This window comes from Temnothorax longispinosus, chromosome 3 (genome assembly GCF_030848805.1).
Source record: "Temnothorax longispinosus isolate EJ_2023e chromosome 3, Tlon_JGU_v1, whole genome shotgun sequence".
In the NCBI taxonomy this organism is placed as follows: Eukaryota; Metazoa; Arthropoda; class Insecta; order Hymenoptera; family Formicidae; genus Temnothorax; species Temnothorax longispinosus.
This window is the reverse complement of record NC_092360.1, coordinates 13,470,525-13,478,028: the sequence shown is the minus strand read 5'-3', so window position 1 is coordinate 13,478,028 and position 7,504 is coordinate 13,470,525. Positions and strand designations below refer to the sequence as shown.

Here is a 7,504-nt window from a genome sequence, read left to right as displayed (position 1 = left end):
CATTACGTTATTATTATTGAGGAAATTAATTAAACCCGACTAACGCGAGTCGGCGCGATATTATGCACATATATAACATGCATACTTCCACTACTCCTTTTATCGTTCGCCTGCACAATTAGTCCGCTATGCAGTAAACGTTTCTTAAAAAAGCGAGCAAAAGTTGACGCGACAGACATGTATCGAATAAAACAACATTATGTGAAAGACCCCAGGTAGCAGAGTGACGTCAAATGACGTCTTAAAAATTTTAATGAGGCAAATAACCTGAAATTATACGAACAATTCGCCTTGGTCTTTTTCTTTTTCATCTTTCTTTTTTTTTAGCGCGACTGCTGCCGTCCTAGGTAAAAAGAAAGATGAAAAAGAAAAAGACCAAGGCAAATCGTTCGTATAATTTCAGATTATTTGCCTCAGTAAAAATTTTCTGCGCTATCGATAAACAGTGCAACGACTATTTCGTTTCCAATAAAGCCTTTCTGTTGCATCGTATTCGCACACACGTATATCATGGTATCATTTTTCAGGGGCCATGCACTTGTTACTGACCCGCTTCATGGTAATGCATTATACAAATTTGAGAATTCAATCACGGAATGCCGAACCGAAAAATATTGATTTCAGTTTGCACATACGTCTCGGGAACGTCGCGTGACGACAAAACCGGCGACAGTATGTCCCGCCTTTGCCTACACGCGAACGAACCGTGCAAATACAAAACTGACTCCGAAATTTATTGCACGAATTACCGCGAGCGTCTTCGTAGACGGTCGCGGCGAGCTCGAACTTGACCGAAACGATGAAAATCGATACGTGAGAGAAACTGTGTAGACGCATATGTTCAATAAACTCACAATGATTTCAACATATCTAACAAATATCTAACAAAATTGTCTATCTAACAAATATAATTTAACTAACATACGTTTGAACGACCGTAATATCATCGAAATTGATAAAGACAAAACGATTATAAAGCAGAGTAAAATATAAACGATAATAATATACACAGGCAGACACATATACAAACTGACAACGAAAACACAAGACTTGTTACGAGCAAGCGGACACCCTGTATAACGAGGCGACTCTAACATACAGAATGGGGTACTATCTTATTTACGTTGAAGTGGTTGTCGGCCAACTTAGACCGGTGGCGATCATTCAATCAAGCCGAACAATTTAAACAGCCCGGATTCACGCAGCGAAATCATTTAATATTTGACGTCAAGCACGATTATCGTATAACGGTACGTAATGGCCGTTTGTTTGTACAGGTTGCAAGCGGCGCCGTAATTTTCAAATGGTATATTTGCCTCTCTGAGAACAACGCTGCTGAACGTCGTTATTGCATTATTGTAAAACTTTCTGCATGCATTCGTCAACAAAATTTCGAATAACTGAACGTTATTTTAACTTCACGCTCGAGTACATACGACGAAAAGAGCGGTGCTTTTATTAGGCTCTCCTTCTGCCAACCACGTCTATTTATAGACACGGAATTATCTTCATCCGTTGTGGAAACAATACGGCGGTGAAAAAAAGACCCGAGAAAATGTCATACAAAACTGACGACAATTCTCTGCGATTTACACGACGCGTCGCGCGTTGGCTTCCGCGGAGAACTTTCCGAGATTCACTCGTTAGCGAGTCGAGAGAAGCATTATGATTTGCGATTGATTGACATTTTTCGCGGTTTGTACGAATGACTAGAACGAACTTCGGGAAAAAATGATCGGTCGTCGTGTCCGCAACGCAATTTAGAAATTTCTTTCGCGGAACGCCAGGACAAACAACGCGACGAGACGCGATTTCTATCTCCCCGTGACGCGCGCTCGCTCGCTCACTCACACCTGCGCTGCGGCGAAAACGGAGTTATTGTCCACGCACATGCGGTTACTTTAAATATAAGATATGCGCGCTTAGGCCGGAAGCTCAAAATAAACTCGTCGCTACAATTCGACACGTTTGATCGCGACGACCGACATCGCATTGTCATTTAGCCTGATTTTTATCGGCACGGTTTGCTTGGCCGGCGAGCGAACTCGGCTTCTTCGAGCAAGTCGCGTTCCACGTTCGGATCTCCTCGCCTTGAACGTGACGACTCCAATCAGACTCGCAAAATTGCCTTTTAGACTTGCGTATCGTGATTCGATTATCTCCTCGAAATGGTCGTTACCAAGATAAATTATTCCAGTTAACGAACTAGATTCATTTTGGCATTAAAAATTCAAATACAAATTATCGAAGGTGTATACGTAATAATTTTTCTGCTACTTAATTTGTTTTCGTAGTATCTAAAGTCGTTTTTTTTTTATCATACCGGTCAAATCTTCTACGGGATGTCACGAGTTCAGAACTTTCAACAGAACGTCGCTCGCAAGGAAAATGCAGAAATATCTGATGCAAGTACCAGTATACTATACATGACAAACCCCGAATGTTGACATTCACAGAAAAAAAGATAAGATAACAGCTGTTAGTACCCCCCGCTCATCGTTTCTGCACGTTGCCATCTACGTCACTGTTGCTAACTGTGGCGTGTGTGTACACGTGTATTGTGTACTGTAACGAATTGATATTATTCTTTTCTCAATAGTATTTTTTCGCAAAATCTCTTTCACGCGCAAAAATCAATGCCATCGCGAACCATCGTCGACATTGCTCGACTCGCCGTTCGCCGCGAATCTGTCTCAGCTGTCAAAGTACTTCCACGAAATACTTAGCGCGAAAGATAACAACGGAAGGAGAGAAAGAGGCACGAACGTCGGAAAATTTATACGGAGATAATGAATCGCAGAGAGGTACAAATGAGAACGCGAAATTAATTGGCGAAGATGGGAGAGATATCCCGCCTTTTTCGAAGTACGTCTCACGCGACGTAGAGAAATTGTTCAATCACAGTTGAATTTGAGAAGAATAATTGACTGTGATTGGTCAATTTCTTAGGGCTTAGGGCTTAAAACACCTATTGTAGATGGACACTAATGTAAGTCAAATCTATATAATATTTAAGACCGTCTTATAAGCACAATCTTAAGATGTTATAAATCAATCACAGAGCATCTTAAGACATTACTCAAGACGGTCTTGAAATAAGAACGGACTACAAATAGGCCCAGAAGATTGATTTTCGTATTAATGGCATATAGGCGTTCAGCATCCCGATATAATCGATCGATATTTCCGCCACTTTCATCGGTGCAATCGTCATTTTTTTTATTACCCCGAGATTCCTCAAGCCCGACGATAATCGACAAGAAAGGCAGGACTGATCTCCATTCCTTTTAATCGCGAGGCAAATGCAATCGCGATGATGCGACGACTACGCGAAGCTATCGTGCCGAGGAGACTACTTTCTTTGAAACGTGACGCTTCTCATTATCGCACCTCATTATTTACCAGCGCTGTTTTACGAGCACGTGCAATCGCGACGTATGCGTCTCGCCGCAGAGCATCGCGGCCGAAGACGACAATTTGCATAAACTTTATTTAGTCGGTTTTTAGTCGGCCCGACTCTGTGTTTAACGCAGCATTACTCGTCCGCGAGGAATGTGCGAGTGTGCGTTGAAGATGCTAAACAAAAATATAAATTTTAAATGCTCGTAAAAGTGAGATGTAATTTTCCTAATTATAAATAATTATTTCACGTTCTAATCAGTCCAGTTTGATATCGCTTCTAATATCCAATTTCGCTTCTAATTTCGGCGAACGGACACGTGGCACGTACGTGTAACATTGACAACCTTCTTCTACACATAACGACGTCATGTCATTAAAGCTGTGCTCGCGATCGTCAATCGCTCTTACGGTACGTACTACGTACGTGCCCGGGAAGCAAAGTGTCTACTCGTAAATAAGATTACATTCAACTGACTACGGATTTGCAAACAATTAGAGTGTAAACGAGCGCACTCCTCGGCGGCGTACATTCGCAGATTATTCTCGTTCGCGTATTGCAGAAATATGCACCCACATAACCAAATTTGTCGAGAACAGATTTTAAAAATATAATCTGCTGCAAATGTTGCCGATAGAATGCCAGCAGAAATATATAACAAATTCTGCTAAACAGAATGTAATGGCAGATTGATCGCAGAAAGTGAACAAAATCTACCATTTAAAAGATGTAGTTGTAGATGTAATTCCATTTAAATTTTTAAATAGTTTAAATATATAAATGACAGATTTTACTCGGTTTCGTCCGACAATCTGCTCAGATTATATCGGCAAAACACGAGTTTAATACAGACATAGATAATATCGGATCTGTCGTGATATCTGAGCGAAATCCGCTGCCAATCTGTTGTCATATTGCGAGTAGATTAATTGTTTACTGGGTTGTGGCGGGCCGTAATGCGTCTTGATTGTATCTACACAATCCTGCGCAAACATTTCAATTTTGCGAGTTGTGCCAAAAAATTATCTTAAGAGATATAAATATAATGCATAAAGTGATAAAGAAATCGACGATGTTAAATGTGTTAAATAATTTTTTTGTAAATGATTATTAAGAACTGCAATGCACTTGTAGCTGAAATATATATGCATGCAAATGTAGATAACGGCATTATGGTTGAGTTATGACATGAATGAGGCTCTTCCTCGTCCGTCTTAGAGAACTTAGAATATTTAATTTGAAAACAAATCATTTATGTACGCTTTTATATACGTTTATATACGTTTATATACGTTTATATACGTTTATATACGTTTATATACGTTTTTATAAGATAAAACATTTGAGCTTGTCTTAATACAAGGTCTAGGTTTAATTTGCAAATACACTGTTAAATTTGTAATGTCTAATTATATTCAATTTGAGTCATCTTTAACCATTCTTATAGGTCGCCACTGCTCCTACTCAATATGTCGTTAATTTAACTAAAAAATATTGTTATAATTTAACTAAACCAATGGAGTTAAATATATAATACTGTTCTGTGTTAAAACGATAAATTTGATAAAAATGACAAAATGTTATTTAATTTAAGGTACTGGTTTAAATTCCATCTTTTAATATTTAGCAGTGTATACATATCCGACCGTAATGCAGATAAATCGGTCGTACTAATCCTCGAATTTGTTTTCTGAATCCTCCAAATTACGACGTGAATGATAAATAATCGAGCACGTTAATTCACGTTAAAAAAACAGAAACAGAAGCATTGAACGAAGTCAGAGAGAGAGAGGGTAAGAAGACGAGTCTTCTTAGGGATGTGAGAGGATATACTCTGCCTTCGTTCAATGCTTCTGTTTCTGTTTTTTTAACCGTGAATTAACGCGCTCGATCTTTCTAGATCCGGCCCGTCGTAATTTGGAGGATTCAAAACAAATGCGAGGCTTAGTAACGAACCGATTTATCTGCATTACGCGTCGGAATAGTATGACCACTGCCTATAATATTACAAGATGGCGTTAAACCAGGACCTTAATTAAAATAACCTTTTGTCATTTTATCAAATTTATCGTTTTACACACAGAACGACCAGTATTTTATATTTAACTCCATTGGTTTAGTTAAATTTATACCACTACTTTTTTAAGTGAAATAAACGACATATTGAGTAGGAGCAGTGGCGACCTATAAGAATGGTTAAAGATGACTCCATTGAATATAATTAGGCCCCATTACCAATTTAACAGTGTATTTTGCAAATTAAACCTAGACTGTGTATTCAGACAAGCTCAAAGTGTTTATCTTATTAAAACCGTATAGAACGTATATAAACGTATATAACCTGTCTATAAACGTATCCTAAAAGCGTACATAAAATGCTGTGTTTTCAAAAGTAAATATTCTAAGTTCGCTAAGACGGACGAGGAGAGCCCTCTTCATGTCATCACCTCAACCATGAGTGCGGTTATCTACATTGGCATGCATATATAGTTCAGCTAAAAAAAACAAATGCCTTGCGTTCTTCATCATCCTTTACACACAAAATTATTGAACCCATTTAACATCGTCGTTTCGTTAATCTCTTATGCATTAGATTTGATATCTCTTATGATACTTTGTGGCACAACTCTCGCAAAATTGAAATGGTTTGACGCGGAGGATTGTGTCTCTACAATCCAGCCGCATTACGGCCCGCCACACCCCAGTGTAACCAATTAATCTACTCGCACTATGACAAACCGATTGGTAGCGGATTTTCGCTCAGATATCAACGACAGATCCCGAATCTTATACTGTGTCCGTAGTAAACGCGTGTTTTGCCGATATAATCTAGCAGATTGTCGGAACAACACGAGTTAAATCTGGCCATTCTATTTACAACGATTTTAAACGTTAAATGGAATTCGTCTTACAACTACATCTTGTTTAAATGGTAGATTTTGTAGATTTGTTCACTTTCTCTGCGATCAATCTGCCATTACATTCCTGTTTAGCAGATATGTTATATATTTCTGCTGCGGGCATTCTTTCGGCAACATTTGCAGCAGATTATATTTTTAAAATCTGTTCTCGACAAATGTGGTTATGTAGGTGCCATATTTCTGCAATACGCGAACGCGGAAATAATCTGCGAATGTACGCCGCGCGGATGCATCTAGGAGGTGCGCTCGTTTTACACTCTAATTGTTTGCAAATCCGTAGTTAGTTTGAATGTAATCTTAGTTACGAGTAGACACTTTGCTTCCCGGGCACGGTACGGAGTCGTACCGTAAGAGCGATTGACGATCGCGAGACACGGCTTAATGAACTGACGTCGTTATGTGGTAGAAGACGGTTGTCGATGTTACACGTACGTGCCACGTGTCCGTGCGCCGAAATTTAGAAGCGACATTGGAAACGATATCAACCTGGGACTGATTAGACCGTGAAATTATTTCTTTCTTAGGAAAATTTAAATCACGCACTTTTACGGGCATTTTAAATTTTTAGTTTTGTTTAGCAATCTTCAACGCAACACTCGCACATTCCTCGTGGTGAGTCTGCTGCGTTACACACAGAGTCTGGGCCGACCAAAGACCGACGACATCAAGGTTATGTACCAATTGTCCGTCTGCGGCCGGCGATGCTCTGGCGGCGAGCACGCATACGTTGCGATTGCCCGTGCTCGTAAAACAGCGCTGGTAAATAATGAGGGTGCGATTAATGAGAACCGTCCCGTTTTCAACGAAAGTAGTCTCCTCGGCACGATAGCGTCGCGTAGGCGTCGCATCATCGCGATGGCATTTGCCTCGCGATTAAATAGCATGGAGAGCAGTCCTGCCGTTCTTGTCGATTATCGTCGGGCTTGAGGAATCGCGGGGTGTGGTAATAAAAAAAACTGCCGATTGCACCGGGGGGGGGGGGGGGGGGGGGGGGGGATGAAATGGGGGGGCGAAATATCGATCGATTATATCGGGATGCTGAACGCCTATATGCCCATTTAATACGACAATCAATCTTCTGGGGCCTATTTGTAGGTCCGTTCGTATTTTCAAGACCTGTCTCTGAGTAATGTCTTAAGATGCTCCCTGTGAATTGATTTATAACCATCTTAAGATTGTGCTT

General features: G+C 40.1%; 1 long non-coding RNA gene across 2 annotated transcripts in view; it reads right to left on the bottom strand.

The window, feature by feature from the left end:
* The window catches only part of LOC139809527 (uncharacterized), a 91,514-nt gene that overhangs the window by 6,523 nt on the left and 77,487 nt on the right, over nucleotides 1-7,504 (bottom strand). The window lies entirely within an intron of this gene.